Source organism: Anolis sagrei, chromosome 2 (assembly GCF_037176765.1).
Source record: "Anolis sagrei isolate rAnoSag1 chromosome 2, rAnoSag1.mat, whole genome shotgun sequence".
Taxonomy (NCBI): Eukaryota; Metazoa; Chordata; class Lepidosauria; order Squamata; family Dactyloidae; genus Anolis; species Anolis sagrei.
The window spans coordinates 163,536,673-163,557,882 of NC_090022.1; the positions used below are offsets into that span (position 1 = coordinate 163,536,673).

The following is a 21,210-nucleotide window of genomic DNA, read 5'->3' on the forward strand; positions in this document are numbered from 1 at the left end:
CACCCGCACCCCCCTCGAATCAAAATCCTGGCTATGGGCCTGATAGTATATTAGTAGTGGATTATTCTATTCTATTATGTCTGTATTATATACTACTAGTATACTATTAACATACACACAACAGGGCAGCTTGTGTATGTAGCCAGGCGCCATTGGATGGGAAGGCGCGCCCTCATTTCAGACCCCATTTCTAGAGAGGTTCCTATCCAAGGGGTAAATAATAATAATAATAATAATAATAATAATTAGTATTCGACTTGTGATTTTGTGATACGAAATCCAGCATATATTAATATTAATAATAATAGTTAATAATAATAATAATATAGATCTCATTTGCTGTGACATACTGTGCTTTTGTGTCAGTAAAATAATAATAATAATAATAATAATAAGTATTCGACTTGTGATTTTGTGATACGAAATCCAGCATATAGATCTCGTTTGCTGTGACATACTGTGCTTTTGTGTCAGTAAAATAATAATAAGTATTCGACTTGTGATTTTGTGATACGAAATCCAACATATAGATCTCGTTTGCTGTGACATACTGTGCTTTTGTGTCAATAATAATAATAAGTATTTGACTTGTGATTTTGTGATACGAAATCAGCATATAGATCTCGTTTGCTGTGACACACTGTGCTTTTGTGCCAATAATAATAATAAGTATTCGACTTGTGATTTTGTGGTACGAAATCCAGCATATAGATCTCGTTTGCTGTGACATACTGTGCTTTTGTGTCAGTAAAATAATAATAAGTATTCGACTTGTGGTTTTGTAATACGAAATCCAGCATATAGATCTCCTTTGCTGTGACATACTGTGCTTTTGTGTTAGTAAAATAATAATAATAATAATAATAATAATAATAATAACCCAATGTGTCTTGGAATGGAAGAAATCCAGCCTTTCCTTTCTTAGATGGTCACGCAGGGAAGGGAGAAAAAGCAAGGGCATCTTGAGAGGAGGAATGGGGAGCTGGGTGTGCCTAGAGAAAACACCCCTTCCTTTCCTAACACACATATACATGGGGTGCTGAGACTATGGAGATGCTTGGGGTCCAAGGAGTGGGGCGTTTGAAGGGCGCCTCGTCCTCTCTTTCGGGGCGTGCCTGACTGAAAGGAGCTTTGTACGTCTGGACGCGCCACTGACACGCGTGTGCCTTTGGGGGTGGGGGGCTGTGTGTGTGGGAGGGGGAGGAGGAAGAGGACGCCTCGAAATGGTTGAGATTTGGGATTGGGGGGCGGGGGAGCTTCCCTATGCAATGCTGAAGGTTATAAATTATTTATTTATTTATTAATTATTATTATTATTATTGTTATTATTATTATTGTGTGTCTGATGTGCATCAGAGCAGGAATAAGCCTGCCTTTGCTTTGGCATTGGGATACCTGTTTTGAGAAAAGGGGTGGAAATGGAAAAAGGGGATTAGTATCATCATCATAAGTAGCAATAGCAGCAGCAATCTCAGCATCCTGTGCCCCTTTGCCTGCCGCATCCTCATCTCCCTCCCACCCTGTGGGGCTGAAAGAAAGGGAAAAAAAGGGGGAGTGGGGGGAGGCGATAGTGAGAGCCTGTGCGCAGACGGGCTGCATTTTGCAGGCGAACAAAAGGAGCTGGCAGCCGTCGCCTTCGGGGAGGGGTTGGAGCGCCTCCCCCTGCCTCCCTCCTTCCCATTCCCCTTTCCTCCCTCCTCTGCGCGCGCTCCCGCTCTCCTCCTCCTCCTCCGTGGGCGCGTGCCGCTTGCAAATGCCACTTGGAGGAAGAAGGATGCAAAAGTAGAGGCAAGGCAGGCGCGCGCTCTGCTCTCTCGCTGGCTCGCGCCTTCGCCTTGAAAAGGGGAGGCAAAGGATTATTATTATTATTATTATTATTATTTTCCAGTGTTTCTACCCCGTCCTTCTCAACTACATTTGGCACCATTTGACGCCACTACATATAACAAAGCACTATAACAACTAAAACAATAAAAAGAACATTAATTGAAACAATAAAAACAGTATTAACCGCCCATATAATAATAATAATAATAATAATACTTTATTTGTACCCCGCTACTATCTCCCCAAGGGACTCGGTGCGGCTTACATGAGGCCGAGTCCACAATACATATCACCATTCCAGTCGAATTCCACATCCAAAGTGCTATTTATGCCTGCTGTCCAAAAGGAAACACGACTTCAAGCTCCCACCCTGGACCTTCCGCAGATATATAAACCCGATTTTCCTAGTTTCCGACCTCGCAACCTCCACAGATGCAGGCGAAATGTCAGGAGAGAATGCTGCTAGAATATGGCCATACAGCCCAAAAAACCTACAACAACCCAGTGATTCCTGCCATGAAAGCCTTCAGTAATGCAATAGAGGAGATGCTTGCACCTTGCAAGGATCCAAGCTCAATCCTAGGCCCCCTTCCTCACTTAATGATCCTCCTTATGGTCCCCTCTTCCTCATTGATGGGCATGGATCTGTGAAGGGTTCCATGACCAATCCCAGGCCCCCCTTCTTCACATATGGTCCTAAGAAGGACCATACAATACACTAGAGGAGGAGATGCCTGCACTGTGAAGGGATCCATGACCAATCCCAGGCCCCCCTTCCACAAATATAGTCCTAAGAAGGGCCGTACAATGCAATAGAGAAGGAGATGCTTACACCGTGAAGGGATCCATGCCCAATCCCAGGCCCCTTTCCTCACTTATGGTCCTCCTTATGGTCCCTCCTTCCTCACTTATGGGCATGGATCCCTGAAGGGATCCATGCCCAATCCCAGCCCCTTCCTCACATATGGTCCTAAGAAGGACCATAAGAAGGACCTAAGAAGGACCATAAAATAGAAGAGGAGATGCCTGCACCATGAAGGGATCCATGCCCAATCCCAGCCCCTTCCTCACATATGGTCCTAAGAAGGACCATACAATACAATAGAGGAGGAGATGCCTGCATCGTAAAGGGATCCATGCCCAATTCCAGGCTCCCTTCCTCACATATGGTCCTAAGAAGGACCATACAATACAATAGAGGAGGAGATGCCTGCACCATGAAGGGATCCATGCCCAATACCAGGCCCCCTTTCTCACATATGGTCCTAAAAAGGACCATACAATACAATAGAGGAGGAGATGCCTGCACCGTACCCAATCCCAGGCCCCCCTTCCTCACATATGGTCCTAAGAAGGACCATACAATACAAAAGAGGAGGAGATGCCTGCACCGTGAAGGGATCCATGCCCAATCCCAGGCCCCCCTTCCTCACATATGGTCCTAAGAAGGGCAAACGAAGGGACCCTGCTTGGGCCCCCAATACCCACCTGGATGCCTTATTATAGGGAGAGGACGTCTCTCTCTCCTCCCCCTTCCAAGCTCAAGGGAAGCAAACCGAAATGGCACAAAGACACGTTGACCTTGTAGCGATGCATCTCAGCCATTGCCCTTACCGCAATGTGCCCCCCTCCCCTTATTCTCGCCTAAGAATAAGAATCCCCGCTCCAATGTTTTTGTATAGAAAGGGCTTTTATAGAAGGGATTTTGGGTCCCCCCCCCTCTAAATCTATTGCATCTGCTGCCTTACGATTGTGCTAGAAGGAAAGGCAAGAAAGGGGGATGGCAAAGGGAAGGGTCAGCATCAGCAATGCAGCAGAAATGGAGACAGAGAGAGAAAGAGAGGGAGAGAAAGCAAGGGGTTCTTAAAGTTGCAGAGCAGGAGGCGAGCCTGACATGTGTCCCTCCCCCTCACTGATGGGCAAAAGAAAGCCTTTTGGGAGGGGTGGGGCTAATCAAAGGGGGGCCCTGCTGTTTTCTTTTTAGCCAGGATCCTTTGGAGGATGGGGCAGGAGCAAAGGCCCTTGTTTGATTTGTGCCCCCCCCCCCCCCCGCCACCCCATTTTGTCTGGAATCAGCTGGATCTTTGAAAGGAAACACAACGCCCATTTCTCAGCCCCCAGAAAGGGGGCTTTCCTATTGTTTATATTGAAATTTTGATGTCGGATGATGGAGAGGGGTTCAAATGAGAGGTGCAGCCCCAGTTTGTGATTATTTACTTATTTATTTACTGTGTTTTTACCCGGCTCTATCTCAACACTGGAGGGTTTGGTGGGATTATGGTGGGAATGAAGCCACAGCCTGGTCTTATCTTCCAAAATCGTTGCTCACGGTGTGATATCCAAAAATAAGCAGCATTGTTGAGGTCTTGGGATTTCTGCTGGAAGAGGCTGGAGCTCCTGGTTATTAATAACATTTGGCCCACAAAAGCGGTTGCCATAATAAACGTCTTCTGTCCTTAAGGTGCTGGAAGCCTTAACATGGCTACCTCTCTGGAATTCAGCCTACAAAACCCAGGGTTGGTTGCTCCTCCCCATGGACTGCTGTGTGATGTGTGGATGAAAGGGAGTGAGGGCATGGCTCCTTCCATTTTCAGATTGATGAATTATTATTATTTATTTATTTATTATTTGCATTTGTTAACCGCCACTCTCAGCCCGAAGGCGACTCGTGGCAGTGTACAGAACATAGAACATAGAGACAACAATTACAATGAATTCAAGGCCATGACACACATGTTACTAACACATAGCTAATTACTAAAACTAAAAATCCGCTTCGTCTTGTTTGGGTCATAATCAGTCTCGTAGTCATAATCATTAATATTATAATAACAATATTAATAATAATAATAATAATAACTTGGATTGTTGTAGGTTTATTCGGGCTATATGGCCATGGTCTAGAGGCATTTTCTCCTGACGTTTCGCCTGCATCTATGGCAAGCATCCTCAGAGGTAGCAACCTCACTACCTCTGAGGATGCTTGCCATAGATGCAGGCGAAACGTCGGGAGAAAATGCCTCTAGACCATGGCCATATAGTCTGAAAAAACCTACAACAACTCAGTGATTACGGCCATGAAAGCCTTCGACAATACAATAATAACTTGGTTTATATCCCACCACTATCTCCCTAAAGCAGTGATTTCCATTTTACAGATTGATGAATTAATAATAGTAATAATAATAATAATAATAACAACAACTTTATTTATATCCCACTACTATCTCCCTAAAGTAGTGGTTCTCAACCTTCCTAATGCCATGACCCCTTAATACAGCCCCTCATGTTGTGGTGACACCCAACCATAAAATTATTTTTGTTGCTACTGTTATGGATCATAACATAAATATCTGATATGCAGGATGTATTTTCATTCACTGGACCAAATGCCCAATACACCCAAATTTGAATACTGATGGGAGGGGGGCTTGGGGGTTGATTTTGTCATTTTGGACTTGTAGTTGCTGGGATTGATAGTTCACCTACAATCAAAGAGCTTTCTGAACTCCACCAACAATGGAATTGAACCACACTTGACACACTGAACTCCCATGACCAACAGAAAATACTTGAAAGTTTTGGTGGGCATTGACCTTGAGTTTTGGAGTTGTAGTGCACCAACATCTAGAGAGCAAAATGTAATGTTCGTTTGTGGGATCAACAGAACTCAAAAACCACTGGGGGAATTGACACCAAATTTGGACAGCATATACCTAACAACTCAATGTATGTCCTTCACTCAAAAAAATTGAGTTTGTCATTTGGGAGTTGTAGTTGCTGGGATTTATAGTTCACCTACAATCAAAGAGCATTTTGAACTCCACCAATGATGGAATTGAACCAACCTTGGCAGATAGGATTCCCATGACCAACAGAAAACACTAGAAAGGTTTGGTGGGCATTGACCTTGAGTTTTGGAGTTGCAGTTCACCTACAGCCAGAGAGCACTGTGGACTCAAACAATGATGGATCTGGACCAAGCTTGGCACAAATATTCAATATGCCCAAATGTGAACACTGGTGGAGTTTGGCAGGATACTCCATATGCCCAAATATGAACACAGATGAAGTTTGGGGGGAAATAGACCTTGACATTTGGGAGTTGTAGTTGCTGGGATTTATAGTTCACCTACAATCAAAGAGCATTCTGAACCCCACCAATGATAAAACTTCTCACACAGAACTCCTATGACCAATAGAAAATACTGTGCTTTCTGATGGTCTTTGGTGACCCCCCCCCCCAGCACCTCCTTGTGACCCATGACCTCCCAGGGATCCTGATCCCCAAGTTGAGAACCACTGCCCTAAAGTGACTCAGAGTGGCTTACAGAATAGCGCATAATAGTGCCATAAAAACACATAAAGTGGATCAATCCTCGTGACAATAACAATATCAAGTAACATAAGACAACATTTACAAAAAAATAAGAAAAAACAACTCCTCGAGTCTTAATCAATTCAACATAGTTTGTGGCAGCCACAAAAACACAGTTTTTGGAGAATAACAACTTCTTTCAATGCAAGTACTGCACAATTAAACAGGAAATAACACTTTCAAACAAGGAACAGGTCATTTTTCAAATTCTGTTACATAGTGTTACTTGAAGCTGATGAACATAGCAACATCCCAAATATACAAGACTGCTTTTTATTGGGGCAACCAAAAATAAACACAATACTGCATGAAAGCTTTCAAATCTTCACTGACTTCGGTGTAAGGTAACGGTGCTCAAAATCATACAGGAGAAGAAAAAAAAGATGAAGATGCTTGAGTCACAGGCCTATATTTGTCTTTAGATTTTGGTTTTGCTGATCTCTATTGAGATGGTCTAGAAGGATATCAATGCATGCCAAGGTCATTGCTTCCTTTGGCCACGGGGACCACGGGAGACAAAGAGTCATAAAATGTAGGCAATAAAATCCCATTTCCTTTGTTGTTGTTCATTTGTTCAGTCATTTCTGACTCTTCGTGGCCTCATGGACCAGCCCACACAAGAGCTCCCTGTCGGCCATCACCACCCCCAGCTCCTTCAAGGTCAATCCAGTCACTTCAAGGATGCCATCCATCCATCTTGCTCTTGGTCAGCCCCTCTTCCTTTTTCTTCCATTTTTCCCAGCATCATTGTCTTCTCCAATCTTTCCTTTCTTCTCATGATGTGGCCAAAGTACTTCATTTTGGCCTCTACTATCCTTCCCTCCAATGAGCAGTCGGGCTTTATTTCCTGAAGTATGGAGTGGTTGGATTTTCTCGCGGTCCAAGGCACTCTCAGCATTTTCCTCCAACACCACAGTTCAAAAGCATCTATCTTCCTTCTCTCGGCCTTCCCTAAGGTCCAGCTCTCACATCCGTAGGTGACTACAGTGAATACCATTACTTTCACTATGCGGATCTTGTGTGATGTCTCTACTCTTCACTATTTTGTCGAGATTGGACAATGCTCTCCTCCCAAAAAGTAAGCGTCTCCTGATTTCCTGGTTGCAGTCTGCATCTGCAGTCATCTTTGCACTTAGAATTACAAAGTCTGTAACTGCCTCCGTGTTTTCTCCCTCTATTTCCCAGTTGCCAATCATTCTTGTTGCCATAATCTTGGGGTTTTTTTTATGTTTATGTTTAGCTGCAACCCAGCTGTTACGCTTTCTTCCTTCACCTTAATTAGAAGGCTCCTCAGCTCCTCCTCGCTTTTGGCCATCAAAGTGGTGTCATCTGCATATCTAGGGTTGTTAATGTTTCTTCCAGCAATTTTCACCCCAGCCTTGCATTTGTCAAGCCCCCATTGCATGATGTGTTCTGCATACAAGTTGAATAGGTTGGGTGAGAGTATACAACCCTGCTGTATGCCTTTCCCAATCTTGAACCAGTCTGTTGTTCTATGGTCAGTTCTTACTGTTGCTACTTGGTCCTTATACAGATTCCTCAGGAGAGAGACAAGGTGATTTGGTATGCCCATACCACCAAGAACTTGCCACAATTTATTATGATCCACACAATTAAAATAGGTATTTTGTGAAACTCCCTGCCTTTCTCCATTACCCAGCGGATATTGGCAATTTGGTCTCTTGTTCCTCTTCCTTTTCTAAACCCGTTTCCTTTAGGAACAGGAAAAGTAACCTTCTTTGAGATCCAGGGTACTTCTGTGAGCTTGGAAACCCCAGGGCCAAAGGCAACTTGATGCTCATTGCTAGACGATGGCAATTTGACAACTGATTTGTAGTGTCAATGTCTTTATTGTGGGGCATTGCATAGCAGGATTTTGTGGGTTTTTCCTCTGTGAAGTCCTTTCTCTGGGTGAGGGACTAGTCTCTGAGCATCCTAATGTGTTTGAGGTGAAATAAAGTATCATGGGAACTGGAGTCCTAGATGATATACCTAAAACGTCTCTAACAAACACTTCAACACTGTATTGTTGAAGGCTTTCATGGCCGGAATCACTGGGTTGTTGTAGTTTTTTCAGGCTATATGGCCATGTTCTAGAGGTATACTCTCCTGACGTTTTGCCTGCATCTATGGCAAGCATCCTCAGAGGTAGTGAGGTACCTCACTACCTCTGAGGATGCTTGCCATAGATGCAGGCAAAACATCAGGAGAGAATACCTCTAGACCATGGCCATATAGCCTGAAAAAACTACAACAACCCACTTCAACACTGTTAAATCCTGTCCTTTCATCTGAGAAGGTATCAATGTACATGCAAATTGCTTTCTTCCCTTCCCATCCCATAAGATGTCTACCATTCCTTCATCCATTCTATTTTTTTCCTTTGGCCCACGAAAGCTTGCTTGTTTGCTTGCTCCCTCCCTCCCTCCTCTAACTTACCTGTAGTCTACCTGTGTTGGGTAAGTGCAGCATCTGCTTTGGTTGTGTAGCCCAGATTTTGCTCTTAATACTGTCAATCCAGTGCCAATGTGCGTAGGAGACAAAGGAAAAAAAAAGGAGGATGGTTGTTGGAAGAATACTGCAAAGAGCATGGATGTTTCAGGGGAAATCATTGCCATTTGTATATGTATCTGCACGTGGAGAGCTGGGTAGTTTCCATACTGATTCTGAAATGGGCTGACTCTCTTGTCCAAAACATAGCAAAACAATCACAAAAATCACGACGCACAGGTTGTTAAATGCATCATGATTTTTGTGATTGTTTTGCTTTGCTATGAGTTATTTATTGTTGTATTATTGTTGTTGTGTTTTTTGTTTCTGATGTATTTGGGCTCGGCCTCTTGTAAGCCACACCGAGTCCTGTGCGAGATGGTAGCGGGGTATAAATAAAGGTTTATTATTATTATTATTATTATTATTATTATTATTATTTTCCTTGAAGCCCTGAGGAATCATAGAATAATCAGGCTGGTGTGATGCTGGTAACCAGAATTTGTATGATATCTGGGGGAGTTGGAGTATTTTTTTGAGGAGGGGCACATCCCACAAGACTCTAGCTAGCATGGCAAGTGTCTATGCTGGGTGGGAGTTGTAGTCCAAAGAGTTAACTTCTCTGTGCTTCGGCTTGTTCTGAGAGAGGTGTCATAGGTCACTGCTTCTTAAATTGCGGATCCCATCTTCAATGGGTTCCCCTTTGCTTGATGTTGGGATCCTGAAAAATTTGGCAACAGTCAAAGGTTTCTGAATGCTACCCATTTACACCATAAGGTGCAGTGTTTACAATGGACTCTGCAGAAAATGCTTCTGCTGGACTTCATAAAAAAATCAAATCTGTTTCACCAGCCTTGTAAAGGCCGATTTATTATCAATTAGTATTATTAAATGTTTGATTTTATACCTATTTTATATACCTATATAGCCGCAAGTGGAAAAGGTTTAAGAGGCTCTGTCATAGGCAACCAGGTAACAAGCTTGGGGCCTTGCTTCAGAATTAGTCTGGTGGCAGAAAAGGAGGTCTATGAGGTTTTCGTCTACACTTCTGTCCAATAAGCTACTAGGTTAGGATTCTTAACATGCTCAGGTTTGGGTGGGTGTTGGGATATCACAGGAGATACTTCATCAGTTGGTGTGTGACCAGGTCATGGACCAGCTTCTAAAAATATGGTGATTATCACTCTTTGCTTCCTCCCCTCCCCCTTTTTCTAAACCTCTAGATTTTCTTTTAGAATGCTGATGATAATAATAATAATATTATAATAATAATAAATCTTTATTTATAACATCTCCCGAAGGACTCGGTGCAGCTTACAAGAGGCCGAGGCCCAACACATCAATAAAACAACAGCATAACAAATACAACAATAAATAAACTCATAAAACAAGCAATAAACATTAAAACAAAAGCAATAAACATTAGACAATAACACCACGACGCATTTAAAACTAAGGCCAGGCCAAATGTAATGATTAAAATTTTAAAAATGCTGAGCATGACAGGTGAGATGGATAGGTTTTTGGAGATAGGTGCGGTGTGCAGACAATCTTAAATCTCTAGTAAAGTGCATTTGGGACATGATGCTAGGAGTTTCCTATTCTGGGAAGGCACACTGGAACAACCATGTCTTCAAGCTCTTCCTAAAGACTGCCAACGTTGGGGCTTGTCTGATGTCCTTGGGGAGAGAGTTCCAGAGTCGGGGGGCCACCACGGAGAAGGCCCTGTCCCCTGTCCCCACCAACCGTGCTTGCGACGCAGGTGGGATCGTGAACAGGGCCTCTCCAGATGATCGGAGAGATCGTGTGGGTTCGTATACGGAGATGCGGTCACGCAGTTAGGCGGGTCCCAAACCATTTAGGGCTTTGTAGGTAAGCACCTGCACCTTGAATTTGAACCGGAAAATGAACGACAGCCAATGGAGCTCCTTAAACAGGAGGGTTGACCTCTCCCTGTAAGGAGCACCAGTTAACGACCTAATATTACAAATTAAGACATAGTTTACTTCTCTCAGATTGTTTCTAAACAGTTCAACCATCTGTGGCTTGAAAATATCCCCACCCAAGCAAACCTTGATTTCATCACTTTATTTAAGGGACTCCTTTTGACTACACCATGGAATAGGTATAATGCAGTTTGAGCATCCACAGATTTTGGTACCCATGCAGGGTCCTGGGATTCAAACCTAACAGAGGACTGACTACCTTTATGTAACACAATATACAGTATTAATCATTGCAATTTGTGATCTAGGTTTCCTTTTTTGCAGTTGTTTTAAAACAATGAGGGTATTTTGGGTTGGGGGTGAGATGGAGTTTGCATAATCTTTAAAAGATTGTATATTTTCCAGAAAACAGGCACCCATCCCTTGACTTCAGAATTTTCTGAAATTTTCCCCATTGTCAATGAATTGTGCGGGTAGAGGGCCATAACCAAGAGATCTGTTTGCAAAATCTCGTATAGTATCTTGGATCAATTCATTCCATATTTTCCTCTAACTCAGCAATTAGGTTTTGAATGGTGTTTCATTGGAAATTATGTGTAACATCATTGGCCAAAGTAGTTTGTATTTCCAGATGTGAGTTCTAGTCAGATTGCTTTATTCCTTCTAATTTCTGAAAAGATAATAGTAATAGTAATAATAATAATAATAATAATAATAATAATCTTATATAAATAAAAATATAATGTTCGTTTGTGGGATTAACAGAACTCAAAAACCACTGGTCTAATGGACACCAAATTTGGACACAGGATACCTAGCAACCCAATGTATGTCTTTCACTCAAAAAATTTGATTTTGTCATTTGGGAGTTTTAGTTGCTGGGATTTATAGTTTACTTACAATCAAAGAGCATTCTGAACTCCAATAATGATGGAATTGAACCAAATGTGGCACACAGGACTCTCATGACTAACATGGGCATTGAGTTTGGGAGTTGTAGTTTACCTACATCCAAAGAGCACTGTGGACTCAAACAATGATGGGTCTGGACCAAACTTGGCACAAATATTCCATATGCCCAAATATGAACACAGATGGAAGTTTGGGGAAAATAGACCTTGACATTTGGGAGTTGTAGACACTGGGATTTATAGTTCACCTACAATCAAAGTGCACGCTGAACTCCACCAAAGACAGAATTGGGCCAAACTTTCCACACAAAACCCCCATGACCAATAGAAAATACTTAAGGCCATCCAGTCCAACTCCCTTCCCCAGGGCAAGAAAACATAATCAAAGCCCTCCTGACAAAGAGCCATCCAGCCATAGATATAGATAGATATGATTCACACCCACAGAGATATAGTATCATAGATTTGAAAGGGACTCCTAAAGAAGTACAATTCTATGTTGCATGTTCCAGAATAGGCAAACCAAACAATCTCTACACCAACGCTGACAAAGAAACAGCAAGAAATACTGTTTACTGACAAGCATAAAGACATTATATATATTAGAAACCAACACTTTCTCATTACTTTATTTTCCACATCACCAGACTGGGCCACAGCAATGCCTGGCAGAGGACGGCTAATAATAATAATAATAATAATTTATTTATACCCTGCCATCATCTCCCCAATGGGGACGGGGGGCAGCTTACATGAGGCCAAGCCCAAACAACAAATTACAGCAAAATAAAAACAAAAACAATAAACAACATCATGATTACATAAAACATATAAATGCATAACGATATAAAATTACAATAAACACAATCACAGTGACAATAGGCAGGCTACATGTAATGATTAAAAGACAAACTAATTAAAAACTGATTAAAAAGACTCGGGTGAGATAAAATCAAAGTACTTACTCCAGGAGACCTAATGTTGGATGCAGCTGCTTGGAGTGCATATTTACATGGGAAGGATCTACTAAAACACATCTCATTGGGTTCAAAATATAAGCTTCCTTCACATTCAGCTTGGATAATTTGCATAGAATATGGTCAGATGAAAACAAAAATTATTAAGCAATTTCAAGTACATTAGAAAGAGGAAAAAAAAACACCAATTCAAAACTAAGGAGGAGGAAGAAAAGAAATAGGAAAAAGAAAAATATGCATTAGATTTGATATATAGGTTTGAAGCCAAGGACCCTATCTTGTTGTTCTCCAGATTTATTGAAATAAATAGCCAGGAAACATCTGGAAGACTAGAGATGGCCAGGCAAAAGGAATCTCTTCAAACTATCATAATTCGTATCTGATTATGTAGCAATAACTACACATCCCCCCTTTCATAAGAAATACCCATCCCTGAGGACTGGGAGTCAATCATTTTACAATTTGCCAGATTAGAAGAACTATAAGAAGTTTTCCTTCAACAAATCCCAGTAGTCTGAATGGGAAACCCTTACAGGTTTATTTTTTGAAAGACATTTGGTTTGGCTCCTTTAAGATTGCTCTGTAACATTAGGTTTACATTGCCATGGGAAACATTTAATGGGAATGACTTTGAGAGAACTTACTCTGAGCAGGATATGTGTTAGCTCATCCTGTAAATTGCATCGTATTTTAGCATATGCCTTAGCAGGATGTCCTGAGCCTGCAAGTGTTCAGCAAAGTTGCTTGCTTACATTTGCTGGATTGCAAGGCCTGCAACCAGAGGCGGCCCTAGGTAATTTTCAACGGTAAGCAAACAGTATTTTGGTGCCCCCCCCCCCCCAAAAAAAACCCCAATCACTGATGTATATTTTCTGTTCATCGTGGGAGTTCTGTGTGCCATATTTGGTTCAATTCCATCATTGGTGGAGTTCAGGTTGCTCTTTGATTTTAGGTGAACTATACATCCCAGTAACTACAACTCGCATATGTCAAGGTCTGTTTTCCCTCAAGAGCGCCCCTGGGCAAAATCAACTATACTGCAAATGCTTACTTTGCGTAATGGGTTGAGCCACCTCTGCCTGCAACAGTGATGTTTGGGATAGAATCATTGAGTTGGAAGAGACCTTGTGGGCCATCCAGTCCAACCTCCCACCAAGAAGCAGGAATGGAGGGAGCCAGTAAAATGGCACATACTCCAAGGTCTGTTCTATGTCTTTTCAAGACCATGTCGATGCCATGGGGAACGACTCCTTTGTAACATTGCAGAGGGTCTGGAGGCCCAGTCTTTGCACGGCAAGTATAGCAGATCATGTCTTTCATCAACTGTGCCTTGTTTTAGAGCTGTATCTGTGGCCCCATCTACAATCCATATAAAATCCAGATTATCTGAACTGAATTGAAATGTAGCTTTGACCAAATGCTCCAGGCCATAAGAAGACCTTTTCAGTTCTTCTCTACTTTCTAGTGCTTCCATTTATGAAGTGGTGGTCATAGAATCATAGAATCAAAGAGTTGGAAGAGACCTCATGGGCCATCCAGTCCAAACCCCTTCCAAGAAGCAGGAAAATTGTATTCAAAGCACCCCTGACAGATGGCCATCTAGCTTCTGTTTAAAAGCCTCCAAAGAAGGACCATCCCCCACACCTCCACCAGCTTTCTCTTCTTCAGGCTAAACATGCCCAGCTCTTTAAGCTGCTCCTCATAGGGCTTGTTCTCCAGACCTCTGATCATTTTAGTCACCCTCTTCTAGACATATTCCAGCTTGTCAATATCTCCCTTCAACATAATTAGCTTGGAAAACTTACCTTTCTAATAAGTGCAGACCTAGCTGAGTTTGCACAACTTAACTTTGTTGGACGGGTCACCCAGTCATGCTTTCTGCTGTAGACAATGCCTTTTTCTTCTCTGTTTGCTTCTGGATAGTGCTTTGGGACTCTCCTTGCTCAGCTGTTGGCCCTAGATCTAGCAGGATGTGGGTTTATTGTACAAAGAAGTATGACTACCTCCTTTTGCAACAACAAGTTGCATACACTGGTGCAATGGGAAGTTAATTCCCATGTCTGTCACTAATAGGCTACAGGTTTGCAGACTCTCTCCCTAGAAATACTGCCCTTAAACACAATTGTCCAAACAAAATGAAAGATATCAAAGGGGGAAATGGTTGCCTGGTCCACAGATCTGTAGAACTCCAGAACACATGGATCATAGTTAAGGGATTCCTGGTTTAGGATATCTTGGTGGATCCCTTGCCATGGAAATGATGAATGCACACTCACTTGTTGTTGCTATTATTATTATTTCATGCATGTATATACCAACTTTCTCCTAATGATGGGACTCAAGATAGCTAACAACATCTTTAAAAACAAAAAAAGATTTAAAACTATACAGAACTTTGGATAAAAATATAAATGTAAAAGTAATTTGAAAAGCAATTTTAAGTTTATAAAATTTATTAATCATTAAAAATATCTATTGACAATTTTTATTCAGAAAAAACTAACACAAAATCTGCAAACAGATATTAAAAAACAAGAATATATACCACAAGATAAAAGACAAAGACAAAAAACCAGCAGAAATGTATTTTTTTCTAATATAAAAAAATACTACTCCTCCAACCTTTAAACCAGGGGTCCTCAAACTAAGGCCCGAGGGCCAGATACGGCCTTCCAAGGTCATTTACCCGGCCCTCGCAAAGGGTCAACCAAAATCTGAAATGACTTGAAAGCACATAACAACAACAACAATCCTATCTCATCAGCCAAAAGCAGGCCCACACTTCCCATTGAAATACTAATAAGTTGATAATTTTTATTTAGAAAAAAACTAACACAAAATCTGCAAACAGATATTAAAAAGCAAGAATACAGACTACAAGACAAAAGACAAAAAAACAGCAGAAATGCATTTTTATAATATAAAAAAATACTACTCCTCCAACCTTTAAACCAGGGGTCCTCAAACTAAGGCCTGAGGGCCAGATATGGCCTTCCAAGGTAATTTTCCTGGCCCTCGCAAAGGGTCAACCAAAGTCTGAAATGACTTGAAAGCACACAACAACAACAATACTATCTCATCAGCCAAAAGCAGGTCCACACTTCCCATTGAAATACTAATAAGGTTTATATTTGTTAAAATTGTTCTTTATTTATTGTATTGTTTTTAAGTGTTTTTTGCACTACAAATAAGATATGTGCAGTGTAAATTGGAACTCAACTGATGATTTTTTTTCCAAATTATTATTCCGGCCCTCCAGCAGTTTGAGGGACTGTGACCTGGCCCCCTGTTTAAAAAGTTTGAGGACACCTGCTTTAAACATTGACTTTGTACAGATTTAAACTACTTTTTTTGTGTCAGGAGCGACTTGAGGAAATGCAAGTCACTTCTGGTGTGTGAGAATTGGCCGTCTTCTAAGACATTGTCCAGGGGATGCCAAGATGTTTGATGTTTTACCATCCTTGTGGGAGGCTTCTCTCATGTCCCCGCATAGGAAGCTGGAGCTAACAGAGGGAGTTCAACCCGCTCTCCCCAGATTTGAACCGTTGACCTGTCAGTCAGCAGTCCTGCCTGGACAAGTACCTAATCTAAGGGATTGGCATTCTCTGCCTGGTGACTTTATTTATTCAATTTTCCATGTCGATCAAAAGATGGAAAAACATTAATATGTCTGGGTTGTTGTAGGTTTTTTCGGGCTATATGGCCATGTTCTAGAGGCATTTCTCCTGACGTTTTGCCTGCATCTATGGCAAGCATCCTCAGAGGTAGTGAGGTCTGTTGGAACTAGGAAAAAAGGGTTTCTATATCTGTAGAATGACCAGGGTGAGACAAAGGACTCTTGTCTGCTGGAACTAGGTGTGAATGTTTCAACTGACCATCTTGATTAGCATTTGATTGCCTGGCAGTGCCTGGAGCAATCTTTTGTTGAGAGGTGATTAGATGTCCTTGTTTGTTTCCTCTCTGTTGTTGTGCTGTTCTAATTTTAGAGTTTTTAAAGTACTGGTAGCCAGATTTTGTTCATTTTCATGGTTTTCTCCTTTCTGTTGAAATTGTCCACATGCTTGTGGATTTCAATGGCTTCTCTGTGTAGTCTGACATGGCGGTTGTGAAAGTGATCCAGCACTTCTGTGTTCTCGAATAATATGCTGTGTCCAGGTTGGTTCATCAGGTGCTCTGCTATGGCTGACTTCTCTGGTTGAAGTAGTCTGCAGTGCCTTTCATGTTCCTTGTTTCGTGTTTGGGCAATGCTGCGTTTGGTGGTCCCTGTGTAGACTTGTCACCTCTCAACAAATCTCTCATCAAATCACCTCTCAACAAAAGATCCCTCCAGGCACTTCAAAGCCATTAAATGCTAATCAAGGTGGTCAGTTGAAATTTTAGGTTTTTTTTTAAATACTGGTAGCCAGATTTTGTTCATTTTCATGGTTTCTTCCTTTCTGTTGAAATTCTGTGCTGGTCCACTCTAGCAACCACCATGTCAGACTACACAGAGAAGCCATTGAAATCCACAAGCATGTGGACAATTTCAACAGAAAGGAAGAAACCATGAAAATGAACAAAATCTGGCTACCAGTATTAAAAAACTCCAAAATTAAAACAGCAAAACAATAGAGAGGAAACAATCAGGTACATCAAATCACTCTCAACAAAAGACTTCCCCCAGGCACTTCCAAGCCATTAAATGCTAATCAAGGTGGTCAGTTGAAACATTCACACCTAGCTCCAGCAGACAAGAGTCCTTTGACCCACCCTGGTCATTCCACAGATATATAAACCCTTTTTCCTAGTTCCAACAGACCTCACTACCTCTGAGGATGCTTGCCATAGATGCAGGTGAAACGTCAGAAGAAATGCCTCTAGAACATGGCAATATAGCCCGAAAAAACCTACAACAACCCAGCGATTCCGGCTATGAAAGCCTTCGAGAATACATTAATATGTCCTTTTCTCATAAGATGACACTTTACTAATTCAAAAAGGGCTCTATAAACCACAGAAGAGCCCAGCTTGGTTGTACAGTTGCTCTTCCTGCCACTCTTACAGATGACACAGGCGTCCTTCAGGTGCTGGTTCCTGTTTATGAAGGACATTCAGCACCTGGAGAGCGCCTGGTCAACCTGGAGGAGGAGCAGCCATAACATGGAGAGTGCCTTCACCACCGCCACCACCTTTCCTGGAATTAGTAGCATTCTTGGTCTCTGTTGTGATGTTAAGATCCTGCTTCAGCTTCCTCAGCCAGAGCAAAGCAATGGTGGCTATTCCACGGAAAGCATCACAGCCTGGCCTCACAGCACCCGGAGTACTCAGTATCCCGCTGTGCATGAAATATTCAGTGCTCGCTGCCATGTTTGCGTGAGAGGAAATTGGCGCACCATTTCCCTACCCACCCCCACCGTGCCTCTTGCCTATACATTATTCAGTCGTTTGCATCAGCTGTCACCAGAAGGTCCCCATTGCCATAGGCTGCTATGGGGTGGATACATTGTCCTGTTGCCCCAAATCTCCCCCATCCTAGAGCAGCTGTTTCCCTACTGTGATTTCTTTTGCATTATCCTTGGCGACCAATATCTCAAGGAGAGGAGGAGGACAAACGGCTCCTCTTTTGTCTCTCCTCCTCCAAGAGCCGTGGTCCTTCTTGTTGGCTTTTTTGAGGGGTGTCAGCGAATTAGGGATGCCTCGGGATGCCTGGAAGCAGTGGGGCTGAGCCGAAGGGGGCTGATGTGAGCCAGGACTCGGTTGTTCTATTTCCAGCTCGAGGAGGAAGGGAAGAGAGGGCTGTTTGTTATATAACTGCTGCAAGGCTCCACTGGACAAATCGAAATGACTCAGCAGCTCATCTTCCCCACTCTTCTAAAAAGGAGCAAGCCAGGCTCTGGGGCCAAGTCCACAGCACAAATCCTGTGGCCTTGCAAGGGATGGCGGGGTGTGGAAGTGTAGCTGTTACTCACATCTGCCTTTGTGTGTATGTATGCACATTCCAGTGGCAGGTGGTATTTGTATTTTAATGTTCCACGCATATCCTCCATCCATTTTTTTATGCTGCCCTGTCTCCATAGAGCTTGGTTTTACTGCATTTCTTTGTCCTTGTTAATCCCTCTCTATTTTATTTATTTATCGAGTCATCAGCAACCAGTCAATTATATTACATTTCTAACAGAACAAAGCAAACAAACAAACAGACAAAATACAAAATACAGAATGCAAAATTTGTGAGTTTGGTAGTTGATTACATGTCTTTTGACCAGTATCTGGCCACTTGGAGTGTTTCTGGTGTTGCTGCAAGAAGGTCCTCCATTGTGCATGTATCAGGGCTCAGGTTGCATTGCAGCAGGTGGTCAGTGGTTTGCTCCTCTCCACATTCGCATATCAAGGATTCCACTTTGTAGCCCCATTTCTGAAGGTTGGCTCTGTATCTCGTGGTGCCAGAGCTCAGTCTGTTCAGCGCCTTCCAAGTCGCCCAGTCCTCTGTGTGCCCAGGGGAGAGTCTCTCATTTGGTATCAGCCATTGGTTGAGGTTCTGGGTTTGAGCCTGCCACCTTTGGACTCTTGCTTGCTGAGGTGTTCCAGTGAATGTCTCTGTAGATCTTAGAAAACTATTTCTGGATTTAAGTCGTTGACATGCTGGCTGATACCCAAACAGGGGATGAGCTGGAGATGTCTCTGCCATGGTCCTTTCACTATTGGCTGCTACTTCCCAGCGGATGTCAGGTGGTGCAATACCGGCTAAGCAGTGTAATTTCTCCAGTGGTGTAGGGCGCAGACACCCCGTGATAATGCGGCATGTCTCATTAAGAGCCACATCCACTGTTTTAGTGTGGTGAGATGAGTTCCAGAGTAGCACAGCGCAAGGGCAGATGTCTTCACTGTATCTGAGAACCTGGCAAGGTAGGCAGGTTGCACCTTAAGATCACTGTGTGCTACTTTGCAGTTTGTCTTAGGCTGGATCTGCACTGCTTTATAACCCAGTTTCAGAATGTGTCCAATTCTGGGCAACACAATTGAAGAGAGATGTTGACAAGCTGGAATGTGTCCAGAGGAGCTCGACTACTCTTGGAGAACAAGAGGAAATTTGCACACCATTTTCCTACCCACCCCCACCGTGCCTCTTGCATGAATTGACCACCAGTATTTCAATGGGAAGTGGGGGCCTGCTTTTGGTTGATGATATAGTCAAGTTAATTAGGATTATTGTTGTTGTGTGCCTTTAAGTCGTTTCAGACTTAAGTTGGCCCTAAGTCTAATGTTTAGGGTGGGGGTCGGTTAAATGACCTTAGAGGGATGCATCCAGCCCATGGCCCTTAGTTTGGGGACCCCTGGTCTATACTAAAACCCAAAATGGGGTTACACTCCCCCGAAGATGCAGGTTCACAGCTTGGTGATGATCCTGGATTCATCACTGACCCTGGAATCTCAGGTGTCAGCGGTGTCCAGGAGTGCCTTTGAACAGTTAAAACTTGTGCGCTGGCTGTGCCCATACCTTAAGATGCCAGACTTGGCCATGGTAGTCCATGCCTTAGTCACATCCCATTTGGACTAATGCAATGCTCTCTATGTGGGGCTGCCTTTGAAGACAGTTCAGAAGCTTTATTTAGTACAAAATAGGATTTTGGCCTGCATCAACAGGAGCATAGTGTCTAGATCCAGGGAAGTCATGCTACCCCTCTATTCTGCCTTGGTTAGATCTCACCTGGAATATTGTGTCAAATTCTGGGCACCATAGATGTTGGCAAGCTGGAATGTGTCCAGAGGAGGGAAACTAAAATGATCAAGGGTCTGAAGAACAAGCCCTATGAGGAGCAGCTTCAAGAGCTGGGCATGTTTAGCCTGAAGAAGAGAAGGCTGAGAGCAGACATGATAGCCATGTATAAATACGTGAGAGAAAGTCATAGGGAGGAGGGAGGAGGCTTGTTTACTACTGCCCTGGAGACTAGGATGCAATTGAACAATGGCTTGAAACTACAAGAAAGGAGATTCCACCTGAACATTAGGAAGAACTTCCTGACTGTGAGAGCTGTTCAGCAGTGGAACTCTCTGTCCCAGAGTGTGGTAGAGGCTCCTTCTTTGGAAGCTTTTAAACAGAAGCTGGATGGCCATCTGTCAGGAGTGCTTTGAATGCAATATTCCTGCTTCTTGGCAGGGGGTTGGACTGGATGGCCCATGAGGTCTCTTCTAACTCTAGGATACAATGATTCTATGATATGACACTACTGAGGATCAATTCAAACCCAAGTTACTTACCAAGTATGCATTACAGGACATTGCAGTCACAGAAGATTCTCTGCTGATGGTCTCTGTCTAAGCTGCATTCCGAAACTGGGTTATATGGCAGTGTAGACCCAACCTTAGTGATAGGAGGATTTTGGTAGTTGCAAAGGCCTAAAAATCATCTCTTCCAGCTTGCCTTTGATGAATGAACATTATACCCCATACCATCTCTGCCCCAATCCAGACTTGTCCCCTTGATACACTTTCTCTCATCCCTTAGTGAAGGTCAACCCCATTGTTCGCCCCTTCTGAGTTCTCCCCTCAGACACACATTACTCCATCTACTTCTCTCACCCAGGGTTTTATCAATTTTATCCTGTCCATTTGGCCTGCCCACTGTGGTTTTATTCCTCCACCATTTTATTTTGTGTCTGCGTATTGTATATTTGTTATTGTTTGCATTTTACTTTGATGTG

The 21,210-nt window shown here is 42.8% G+C and overlaps 1 protein-coding gene across 12 annotated transcripts in view; it reads left to right on the top strand.

The window, feature by feature from the left end:
• The window catches only part of ELAVL3 (ELAV like RNA binding protein 3), a 148,731-nt gene that overhangs the window by 20,541 nt on the left and 106,980 nt on the right, over positions 1 to 21,210 (top strand). The gene's annotated exons all lie outside the window — the stretch shown is intronic.